Source organism: Myodes glareolus, chromosome 22 (genome assembly GCF_982192425.1).
Source record: "Myodes glareolus chromosome 22, mMyoGla1.1, whole genome shotgun sequence".
NCBI classification, from domain to species: Eukaryota; Metazoa; Chordata; class Mammalia; order Rodentia; family Cricetidae; genus Myodes; species Myodes glareolus.
In genome coordinates, this window is record NC_142047.1 from 61,590,068 (window position 1) to 61,603,172 (window position 13,105).

The following is a 13,105-nucleotide window of genomic DNA, read 5'->3' on the forward strand; positions in this document are numbered from 1 at the left end:
GCCCAAGTATGGGAGACTTCTACTCCTGTGATTGCTACTCACCACCAGCCCTATTCGGCTCACCTCTTGGTTCAAGACCTCTTCCTCATAAATGAAGCAGTCATTCCAATTCATGCTCTGGTTAACAATGTTTACAATCTCCTGTCTAATGTCCCTCCTACCACCTCCTGTTTTAGACCTAAAAGATGCCTTCTTTACTGTCCTTCTACACTCTGACTCATACTTCCTCTCAGCCTTCACCTGGGAGGACAACCCTTACTCTTGGTCCTCCAAACAGCTTACATGGACTAGTCTCTCTCAAGGTTTTCAGGACACCCCCATTTCTTTGGCCAAGCTCTGGCTCAAGATCTCTCAAACTTTGACACAGGCTTTGTCATGCTGTTCAAGTACATGGATGATCTACTTCTCTGCAGTTCTACGTTGTCTCTGTCCCAAGAGGCCACCTCTGTGCTCCTGAACTTCCTCAGACCCCTGGAATACTGAGTCTTACCAAATAAGACTCAGCTGTGTTCTCCTACAGTGGTATATTTGGGTGTTCAACTTAGCCCAGAGTCTAAGACTCTTTCCTCCGACAAGGTCCAGGTACTGTGGGATTTGCAGCCTCCGACCATAGGGCTCATAATCTCTTACTTTTGGGTCTGCTAGGGTTCTTTCACCCTTGGATCCCTAACTTTTCCATTACAACCAAGCCTCTGTACCAGGCAGCCAGGGAGACCCCCATGGGACCTCACACCCACCAGGCCATCGTCTGTAGCCACTTCTCTCTACTGCAAGATGCCCTTCTAACAGCTCCTGCTCTTGCTCTTCCAGACTCCACATTGCCTTACCATCTCTATACAGATGAGAGGTCAGGAGCGGCCAAGGGAGTTCTAACCCCACAGGCTGGACCTTTGAATCAGGCTGTTTTCTTTTTAATCAAACAGTTGCACCTCACTGCCTGTGGGTGGCAACCATGCCTGAGAGCCCTGGTAGAAGCATCTGAACTCACTCAGTGGGTTCTCAAAATTACCTTGTCCAGGCATGTCATGGTATATTCTACCCACTGCCCCTCAGACCTTATGAGACACTTCTCTCTCTCTCTCTCTCTCTCTCTCTCTCTCTCTCTTTCTCTCTCTCTCTCTCTCTCTCTTTCTCTCTCTCTCCTTGATCCTTCACGAGTCAAGACTTTTCTCTAACTATTTGTAGAAAACTCCAAAATTACTTTGGCTTCCAGTCCTGCCCTCAACCCTGCAACTCTCTTTCCTGTTCCCTCCCTTCTGGTACCTCCTCTTACTCTTGCCCAGAGGCTGTAGTGGCTTAAACCTCACCTCAGTCAGGTCTCCTAGACAAGCCACTTACAGATCGCCAACTCACCCTATTTGTTAATGGAAGTTTCCTTTTGGACAAATCAGGAAACCACCAGGCAGCATATGCAGTGGTCACTTCCATTGCACAATCAAAGTGACCTGCCTGCCAATGGGGACCTTATCACAAAAGGCTGAATTAATTGTCTTGACTAGGGCACTCCAAATAGCCAAGGACCAATGGGCTAATATCTACATTGACTCTAAATAAGCCTTCTTAATAGTCCATACTCATTCTGCACTCTGGAAGGAAAGGGGCTTCCTTACTACCAAAGGCATTCTTATAGTTAATGGCCCCCTTATAGTCAACTTTTTGTAGGCCCTCCAGCTCCCTGCAAAAGTAGCAATTATACTCTGTCTGGGACACCAGTCCTCAAAGGACCCAACGGCCTTAGGCAATGCCGAGGTTGAGTCAGTGGCCCAGGGGCTGGCCTCCAGCTCCACAGATTCCACAGACTATATTTTGTTCTTAACTCCCTCTTATATAAACCCTGTTATCAACCTAAAGAGAGGGATAAGCTTATTAAAAGGGGGCAGGGCACAAAAACAAAGAATGGATGGTTCTATTTAAATAACTGGTCCTCAAGACCAGGCATTGTCAATAACTTCAGATATCCACCAGACCTTACACATAGGCCTCCAGATGTGTGCCCAGGCCAACCCACAAGGGACTCGTCACATACATCAGTCTCTACACCAACTTCGTGGACAATAACCAGGCAAAGATTGGCAGGTTGATTTCACCCATATGCTTACTCATAAAAAACCTTATTATCTCTTAACACTTGTGGACACTTTTGAAGAATGGATAAAAGCATTTCTGGCCTCCAAGGAAATGATAGATGTGGTGACTGAGGTACTCCTGGACCACATCATTCCTCCGTTTGGCATCCCATGGACCATCCAGATGTACAATGGGACAGCCTTCACTCCAGGATTATGGATCTTGTGTCAGAAGCTCTCGACATCTCCTGGAAATTCCACATCCCCTACCCTCCACAATCCTTGGGAAAGGTGGAGAGGGACAACAGACTCATCAAACAACAGCTAACCAAGCTCTCCATTGGACTCAGGTTATCTTGGCTCTCCTTCTCCCCATTGCCCTTACTCACCTCGGTGCCACCCCCTGTTCCCCAACGGGCCTGAGTCCTTTTGAGCTGCTTTATGGCAGACCCTTTCTCCTTAACCATCACCTCACAGTCAGTGCAAACTCCTCCACTGGCAGGGTATCTCCCCTACCTCTCTCTTCTGAGGTTCCTTCTCCTTCACACTCTGACAGTTGTCTACCTGCCTCCACACTAGTGGACCCTAATGCCCCTGAACATGCCCTGGTCTCCCCAAGGGACAGAGTACTCCTCAAACAGCTAACTTCTAGGTATATTGAACCTCTATGAATAAGACCTCATGCAGTAATCTTCACCACCCCCTCCTCTGCCAAGCTCCTGGGACCGCCATTCCTGTACCATCTCTCCAGCTCAAGCAGGCTCCTGCTCAGGACACTTGGTCTGTCTGCAGCTAGGACCTTCCACCCTCTGGGTTTCCAAGATTCCACAAAAAGGCCAACCTTCTTCTCATCCAGGCACACTCGTCTTTGATGATACAAACAAGATAGGTAATAAAAATATTTTCTTTTTCTCCTAGACACCTGTCTTCTTACCTCTTACAAAAAACAGATATGGATGGCAGTGAACAGGATGCCTTCTCAGCCACACCTCTTTCTGAGTATGAACCCAGTAACACCCAGATCTCTTCCTCCCCCATATCACCCCGTGTGAACAGGAACTAGCCAGACTTGAGTCCACACCCTTTTTTTCCAAAGAGAGCCTAAATGTTGGATATAAATATTACCTCAGCTTCCTGTCTGAAATGTAAATCCTGGTCTTTGGCCTCCATCTTTGAAGGCCTCGCCCCTGTGCCCCTTGAACCTTGACCCCTCTCTGAGCAGGATCAAGGTAGACCACAAAGCCTTGATCCCCCTCCCCAGGAAAGATCAAGACCACTCCCCCATGCTATTTAAATTTCTCCCCCAATAAACATGGGGCTTTCCCCCTTTTCCAAGTGGTCATGTTGGCAGCTTTCCAGTTCCCATTGGGGTCACCTGAGAGTGCAGGAGTCCAAGTAAACCTGGATAGTTTTAATTTGGTCTGATTTGGTTTGATTTGGGTTATTTTGCATTGGCAGAGAGCTCATGTTAGAAAATATCCCCAAACACCTTTAGTGGTACACTCTTCCTGCGCATCCATCAGGGAAAGAACGTGGGAAGTTCTACCTAATAAGAGCATAGTGCTAAAAGATATGTTCTTTTTTTCAGCTTCAAACAAGCACTATTTTGGCTTTGTAAACATCCATCAAAACAATTCCAGTTACCCTCCCTGTTGAACAAAATGTGAAACTGAGAGAAGGCTGTCTGTTATGGAAAATGATCTAAGACAGTCATAGCTTTAGTTTTGAATGCATACAGTATATAGGAAAAACAAAAACAAAAAAACAAAAACAAAAAATGGCAATTAGCAAATATACAGAAGCAGCAGCAGCAATATTACAGCAAAACATCATCAAATTATATCCTTACAACATTCAAGCAGGAAAGTCTAGGGAAACCCTGCTGAAACAGCCATTGATTGAGATTCCTGGACAGAGCACAAGGTTCTCTCCAAGCATAAATTACTAGCTTCTCATTGTCATGACAGACATTTTTATACCATGAGAAGAACAATAGTAGCCTCTGTGGGAAATAGTTTATCTTTTAGCTATTCTCAGTGGAGTAGCATTTTAAAAATTGTTAGCTGATAGTTATTCTTTTCCCCCTACTTAGGGGCAGTGGGTCAGCCTGGTTCAGAAGAAAATTTTGGAAGACACTTGAAATAAACATACTTTAGTTTAAGATAAGGAAATAATCTCCTTATTTCTGGAGTGCACTTTCAATGATAGAAAATAATATGACAATTTATCAAAATGTTACATGAGTTTATCACAGAATACTTTCTAGGAACATGCAGTGATTCACGCAGCCCAATATTCTACTGTCCCTGCTTCAACACTAACCTCACATTCCTGGTGTGAGAAGATCTTCCATGGGCATTAACAGCTGCTCAAAATTCACTTAATCCTCTGCGTATCTTCTGAGAAGGTGGCATCTCCTGGATGTCACCCATGGGAGGTGCTGTTGAACGTTTGCACCAGAGCAGAGGTTCATTGCTTTAAAAAGCTCTACCAAGCTTAAAAAAGACAAGTGTGGCTCAGGATGAAACAAGAGTAGGTCTTGACTCTACCACGTGATTCTTTTTAGAGGCATTCACATTCATTTTTTCCTAATGACAACCTAAGTTATAGATTGGGAATAGCCTCCCAATACATACAACTGACAATAAACCAATTGCATGTCAAATCCAAGCACTTGTAATTCAAAGACTGCATTATTTTTGGTAAATTGTTTTGGTCAGGATAGCAAAATCTTTATCTACAATCTGAGAAAAATATTTATCATTCCCATGACTTTGTCACAACAACAAATGACATATACAGGTGCACATCATAGGTCAACTAATAACGCCTCAGTTTTTCTAGGTGTGTGTATGTCTGTGTGTGCACCTGTATGTGTGTATGTGAATGTGTGTGTTAGTGTATGTATGTTTGTGTGTAATGTGACTTTATGGAGTGTGTGTCTATGTGTATATGTGTGAGTGTGTTCTATATGTGTGATTATGTGAGTGTGTGTGTGGTGTGAGTGTATGTATGTATGTGTACAAATTTGTGTATAGGTATGTGTGTATATGTGGTATGGGTAGTTACAGGTAGATGCTAGGAGTCAAACTTTAGTGTCATCCACAGAAGCCATATACACCTTTGGTTGTGGTAGCATTTCTCACTGGCTTAGAGCTCAGAAATTTCTCTAAACAGGCTAGCCAACAAACCATGGGTTCACCCTGTCTCTGGCTCCTGGGTGGTAGGATCATAGGAGTGTTGCATTTTGCCTAGCATTTTGTTTTACAGGGATTTAATTCAGATTTGTATAACAAGTACTCTGTGGGTTCAGTCATCTCTCCAGCCTTCTAATAAACCATTATAGCCCACTGATGACAATATTTGACTCATTTCAGAGCTCCAAGCTCATTTTTCTTTTGATAAAACGTAAAGAACAAAGTTTATTATTTTTTATTGTTTTTATTGCGCTATATACTTTCTCCACTCCCCTCCCTTCCTCTCTCTTTCTACCCTCTCCCATGGTTTCCATGTTCCGAACTTGCTGTAGGACAATAGTCTTGTACTTTGGAAAAATTTGTCACTTGTATTTTAATAAAAGGCTGATTGGCCAGTATCCAGTCAGAAAGTATAGGCATGGCAACCAGTCAGAAAGTAGAGGTGGGGCAATCAAGCAGGAAACAGAAGGGGGTCAATGAGAACAGGAGAATTCTGGGAAAAAGAAAGCTCAGTCTGCAGTCCTCATCCAGACATAGAAGAAGCAAGATGAGACTGCCTTGCTGATAAAAGGTACCAGACCACGTGGCTAACACAGACAAGAACTATGGCTTAATATAAGTTATAAGAGTTAATAAGAATGTGAGTTCAAGGCCAGCCTGGTCTACAAAAGCTAGTTCTAGAACAGGCACCAAAGCTACAGAGAAACCTGGTCTTGAAAAAAAAGAGTTAATAAGAATCTTGAGCTAATAGTCCAACCAGTTTACAATTAATGTAGAAATGTAGACCTCTGTCTGTTTCTTTGGGACTGATGGGACTGAATGGCTGTGGGACCAGGCTGGACAGAAAACCTCTGGCAACAAATAGTGAAAACATGGACAACTGTCCCCACATAAAACCTGAAAAAGCTCGGGAAGTAATTCTACACACAAAAGAATAGAGTTAAGCATGGTTTCTTGGTAACAGTATGTTCTTAGGTGGGAGAGGCTGAGAAGCAAGCTTCCTAGAAGCAAGCACAACTCCTTCAAGAGAGGCTTTCTGACTCAGCTTTAGCTGAAAATACATTGCAACCCCTTTAAAAGACTCTACCACAAAGCATTTAAATGGTGTTTATGAATAACCAACAGCATGCTTCTTGGTGGTGGTGGGAACCTTCCTTGAAACTCCATAGAGTTGTGGCCATAAACAATGCTCCCATCAGTACCTTCACCATGAAGATAGAATCTCGGAAAGCCAAGGAATGGTCTGGGTCCAGCAGTCAACATCACAGCTTTAATCCTAGCAATATCACTTAGCAAATTAAAGACTCATATAGTCTGAAAAGAAGAGATACAGTAAAAATAGTTTCAGACCAAAAAAAGCCTCTAAAGAGTTGACACTGTATTTAAAAACATGCAGGCTTGGGAGAGGAAAAAATGGATAAAGTCCTTAAAATAAAATAAAAGCAAGAAAGAAAAGTAAAGTGGAACACAGTTTAGTCCCAACTCTTGGGAGTCAGAGGCAGGCAGATCTCTGTGGTTCAAGGACAACCTGGTCTACAGAGTGAGTGTCAGGACAGCCAAAGATACGCAGTGAAACCTAGTCTCAAAATAAAAGAAGAGAAAGAAAAAAATAGAGTTTAAATTAAGCCACTTACAGATGGAAAATACACAGAGAGTCTGGATATTGTATATTATTGTGTGACTTTGAATTGTTTGGTGGCTGACCAAGGAGCAACAGCTGCTAAAAGACGTTGATTATAAATGCTGCTGGAGTAATCCAAGAGAGATATTTTGAAAATGGGGCAACCAGGCAGGAAATAGAGGTAGGGCAACAACAAGAAGAGAATTCTTGGAAGAAGAAAACTCTGTCAGCAGTCGTTTCAGACACAGAAGAAGCAAGATGAGACTGCCTCGCTGATAAAAGGAACCAAGACACGTGGTTAATACAGACAAGAATTATAGGCTAATATCAGTTGTAAAAGTTAATAAGAAGCCTGAGCTAATAGACCAACCAGTTTATAGTTAATGGAAACCTTAGTGTGCTTCTTTCAGACTGAATGGCTGTGGGACTGGGCTGGACAGGAAACCTCTGCAAACACCAATTTACTGAGGAGATTTTTCTTTTTCTACTTCTCATATAGATAGATCTATGTATGTCTCTCTTAGGGTCATCATTGTTGTCTAGGTTCTTTGGGGTTGTTGTAAATTGTAGGCTGGTTTTGTTTGCTTATGTCTAAAAGGCACTTATGAGTAAATACATATGGTATTTGTCTTTCAGGGTCTGGGTTACCTTATGCAATATGATGTTTTCTAGATCCATATATTTGTCCACAAATATCAAGATGTCATTAATTTTTCCTCTTGTGTAGTACTCCATTGTGTAAATGTACCACATTTTCTTTATCCATTCTTTGGTTGAGGGGCATTTAGGTTGCTTCCAGTTTCTGACTATGACAAACAATGCTATGAACATAATTGAGTACATGTCCTTCCAGTATGATTGAGCATCCTTTAGGTATATATCCAAAAGTGGTATTTCTGGGTCTTGAGGAAGATCATTTCCTAATTTTCTGAGAAATTGCCATACTGATATACAAAGTGGTGGTACCAGTTTGTACTCCCACAAGCAATGCAAGAGTGTTCCCTTTACCCCACATCCTCTCCAGCATGAGTTATCATCTATGTTTTTGATCTTTGCATTCTTACAGGTGTAAGATGGAATCTCAACATTTGTTTTGATTTCATTTCTCTGATGGCTAAGGATGTTGAGTATTCCCTTAAGTGTCTTTTGGTCAATTTTAGATTTCTCTGTTGAGGGTTTTCAGTTTAGTTTGAAAGACTCTAAATGCATTTCTGAGGCCTCTCAGATCTAAAGACATTTTCTGAAGCCTGTTTGCATTTGGAATCAGGACATTCACCTCTCCCCCCCCCCCCCCCCCACACACATGCTGAACTGCTCATCCTCCTGTGTCCTCGTGAATAATCTTCAAACGTAATTCCATTCTGGGAATTGAGGCAAATACAACCCACAGATGTTGACTTAGTTCCTGACGTATTGGTTTAGTCACTGAAACAAGGTCAGGATGGACCACAGATGCTCCCCTTATCTAACCTGACCATGCAGCTATTCTCCTGCCCTGGAATAGACCAATCAGTGTTAGTAACCTTTTAAATAAGCCAATCCAATAAGTTGGAAAACAACCTTTAGGTCCCCCCCGCATTGTGTCTATGGCTTTTTGCTTTAAAAGATGGACTGTAACAGCTATCGGATGTCCTTCAAATCCTGAACCTGAAGGGCTCTGTCATGACAGACTAAAAATCCTCTTGCTTTTGCATCGATTGAGGTTATGTGAGTGGTGTCTGGAGCAACTCCTCCCTGATGTTTGGACTCCTAGTCCAACAAGGGCAGTACCCCATTTTTTAGTTGGATTATTTATTCTTTTGCTGACCAATTTTTTGACATCTTTGTATATTTGGAGATCAACCCTGTGTCTAATATGGAGTTGGTGAGGATCTTTTCCTATTCTTTAGGTTGTCATTTTACTTTGTTGACCATGTCCTTTGCTGTACATATGATTCTCAGTTTCAGGAGGTCCCATTCATTAATTGTTTCTGTCAGTATCTGTGCTAGTGGGATTATATTTAGGACATGGTCTTCTGTGCCAATGTATTCAAGTATACTTCCCAATTCTCTTCTATGAGGTTCATTGTGGTTGGGTTTACGTGTCGGTTGTTATGTCCTCTTTTTCTTCTGATTTTATTAATTTGGATATTCTCTCCATGACTTTTGGTTACTTTGGATAAAGGTTTGTCTATGTTTTTGCTTTTCTTGAAGAACCAACTCTGTCTCATTGATGTTTTGTATTGTTTTCTTTTTCCTTTTTTTTCTTTTTGATTTCAGCTCTCAATTTGATTATTTCCTGCCTTCTAGTCCTCCTGGGTGAGTTTGCTTCTTTTTGTTCTCTAGTTTTCCAATGTTCTGTTAACTCACCAGTGTCAAATTTTTCCAGCTTCTTTACATAGGCATTTAGTGGTATGAACTTTTTTCTTAACACTGCTTTCATTGTGCCCCATAAATTTGGGTATGTTTTGTGGCCATTTTCATTGAGTTTTAGGAAATTTTTAATTTCTTCCTCTATTTCTTCCTTGATGCATTGGTGATTCATGTAAGTATTGTTTAATTTCCAAGTATTTGTGGGCTTTCTGTAAATAATGTTTCTTTTTAATTCTAATTTTAAGCCATGGTGATCCCATAAGATAAATGGAGCTATTCCATTTTTTTATCCATTGAGGTTTACTTTCTTACCTAGTATGAGGTCAGTTTTTGAGATTTCATGAGGTTCTGAGAAGAAGGTATACTCTTTTATGTTTAGATTGAATGTTCTATAGAAGTCTGTTAAGTCCATCTAAGTCATAATGTTTGTTATTTCCCTTATTTCTCTGTTTGTTGTATGAGGGAGTGGGCTGCATTCTGCCACCCAGCTAGCTTAACCCCCGAAATAACCACAAAGAAATTGTATTAATTACGTTACTGCCTGGCCCATTGGTTCTATCCTCTTATTGGCTAACTCTCACGTTTTGATTCAACCCATTTCTAATAATCTGTGTAGCACCATGAGGTCATGACTTACTGAAAAAGATTCTAACCTATGTACATCTTGGGCCAGAGCTTCATGGTGTATCTCTCCAACTCTGTCTTCTTCCTCCCCGCATTCATTTCTGTCTCCCCAACTATCTACATTTTGCCCTATCAAAAGGCCAAGTCAGTTTCTTTATTTGACCAATAAAAGCAATGGACAGAAGGAACCTCCTACACCATTTCCCCTTTTTCTGTTTAAACAAAAAGGAAGGCATTAATTTTAACATAGTAAAAATTATATATAACAAAACAGCTATCAATCAAGAATTACAATTACAATATTTATATATATTTTATCTTTTATCATAACTAAGGAAAACTATAACTATCTATTCTTCAACTCCATCAAAGACTCCAGAAGAATATAGTATTACCTAAGTAAACAAGAAATTAGCAACTTCCAAAACTCTAGAGCTGACAGAGACATCTCGCTGCCTGTACAGTCACTCAAAGTTCTTCTGTACTGTTAGGGCATCCACCTTCAGCCTTCAGGCTCATTTTATCCAGCAGACATTTCCATGAAGGAGTAAATTTTAAAGACAGTTTAGTTACTTTTTTTCTATCCCGCAGAATGTCTCTCAGACTCTTTCATGAATTAGGAAACCTGAAGAGTCATCTCACCTTTAGGCAAGTTCAGCACTCCTCTCCCTGAGTGTTCTTTATGTCAAGTTTATGCAACAGTCAGGAAAGAGCAGTTTCTTGCCCAAATGGCTAACCAACTCCATAAGGAGCCTCTTCGATGCCAATCTTCCTCTTGAAGTAGACTGGTGCTGCCAGGAGCAGACGTGTCTCATTGTCATAAAAAAACGCTAAGTTATTAAAACATTTTAAATGCCATATTCTGTAATCTTTGAAAGATATAAAGAATACCTATCTGAAATATATCTATACAAATCTCGAAAATCTAACTAACATGACTACAAACTTGACTATTATAGATGATTATTCATTAAGAACCTATACTTCCTAATTATACATACATTTTTTAAATGAGCTACACAATCACAATACATTAATCAAGATCAGAAATACATATACATATAACAAAATTGACCTTAAATTTATATCAACAAAGCAAAATTTATACCAATGTAAATTGTTCATATCTATATCATATCCTTATTTAAATGTAAAAGAACATTTATAAACAATATTTGGGAATATGAACATAGTTATTTATCTCCAAACTTCTTCCTGCTTTTCGGGGGCACTGTCAATCAGGTCTTTCATGGCATATCCTGTTCGCTAGGTTCCTCTCAGTCAGCAGTTAAGCAAAGTAATTTTTGAGGGTGTTGACGGCAACCTTTCAGGAGGGTGTGGTCTATCATACCATATTGGTCTAGAAGCAATCCACAGGGTCTCATCCTCTATGATAACAAAAGAAGAACCTCTTTTCTAAAGCATCATATCCTTAAACCCAAATTCTGAAGTCATGATACCGTTAGAACATATATGCTAGTTTAGCTTAGCAGACCACACAATGAAATGTCTCTCTGTATTTAGCTCCTTCATAGTTAAAAAAAAATTGAAAGAAAATAGAATAATATGTTACTTGGCATTTTTCCTTTGCAGATCTTTCTTTATTTTGTATCTTTAGTGTTTTGATTATTATGTGGTGGGGGAAATCTTTTGATCTAGTCTATTTGGTGTTCTATAAACTTATTGTATCTTCATAGGCATATCTTTCTTTAGGTTGGGAATGTTTTATTCTATGATTTAGTTAAATATATCTTCTGTGTGCTTTTGATTTGGACTTTTCCTTCTTTTATCGCTATTCTTAAGTTTGGCCTCTTCATTCTTTCCTATATTTTCTGGATATTTTGTGTTAAGCTTTTGTTAGATTTAATGATTTCTTTAACTAATAAGCCTATTTCCTCTATTGTATCTGCAGCACTTGAGATTTTCTCTTCCATCTCTTGTATTCTAGTGTTTATGCTTGTATTTTTGAATTCTGATCATTTTCCTCATAATTTCCATTTCTATAATTTTCTTGGTTTGTGTTTTCTTATTGTCTCTATTTTGATTTTCATGTCTTGAGTAGTTTCTTTCAGATGTTTGATTGATTTTCTTGGTCTTCTTTAAGGGATTTGTTGATGTCTTGAATTTTTTGTTGATGTCTTGAATTTTTTGTTTGTCTTTTCCTCCATTTTTTTGAGGAAATTTTTCATTTCCTCTTTAAGGTCCTCAAACATTCTCCTAAAGCTATTTTTTACGTCATTTACTTACATCACCTATTTTTGATTTTTCAAGTCTTGTAGGGCCACTAGTTTTTACTGATGTCTTGTTTCTCTTTGTGGTGTTGCATGTGTTCTTACCTTGCTTACCTATCTTTTCTTCTGTTTGTCTATGATTCTGGTTATCAGTCTTCCAGGTGCCAGTGGATCCAAGGCTCAGATGGTTGCTCTTTGAGGTGCATTCAGGGCCATGGTTCCAGTCACCTTAGAGGTCACTCTTGCTCCTGGAGGCTACTCAGCACTCCTGGGGGTCACTCTTCAATGTCAGGCCTTGTTTGGGCTTGTTCCCATTGAGGTTGCTTACTTGGGGCTACTCTTTCTGAGATCATTGCCTGGAGACTGGTCCAGCAGAAGTCACTGACTAAGGCCTTCTCTGGTGGAGGTTGCAAGAATATTGTTCCTCATGGTACATTCAGAGCCATAGTTCCAGTTACCCTGGAGGTCCCTCAATGCTCCAGGGTGTCACTCTGCAATACCAGGGGTTGTTCAGGCCTGCTTCTATGGAGGTGGTTTGCTTGGGGCTGTTCCTGCTTAGGTTGCTGAATTGGGCCTGCTCCAGCAGAGGTTTATGACTCAGGCCTGCTACAGCAGAGAGGTCACTGATTCATGCTGGCCCCACAGAGATATCTGGCTGCAGCCTGCTCTCTTGGCAGTCACTCCCTTGTACTACTCCTGTGGAGGTCAGCTAAGGGACAATGTTCTTGCACCCTGTAAACATTTGTCACTTGTACTAGTTTAATAAATTGCTGATTGGCCAGTAGCCAGGCAGGAAATATAGGCAGGGCAATCAGAACAGGAGAATTCTAGGAAGAGGAAAGGCTCAGTTTCCAGGCATTACCTAGACACAGAGGAAGCAAGATGAGAATGCCTCACTGATATAAAGTACCAAGCCATGTGGATAACACAGATAAGAATTATGGGTTAATGTAAGATATAAGCGCTAATAAGAAGCCCGAGCTAATAGGCAATCAGTTTATAATTAATGTAGGC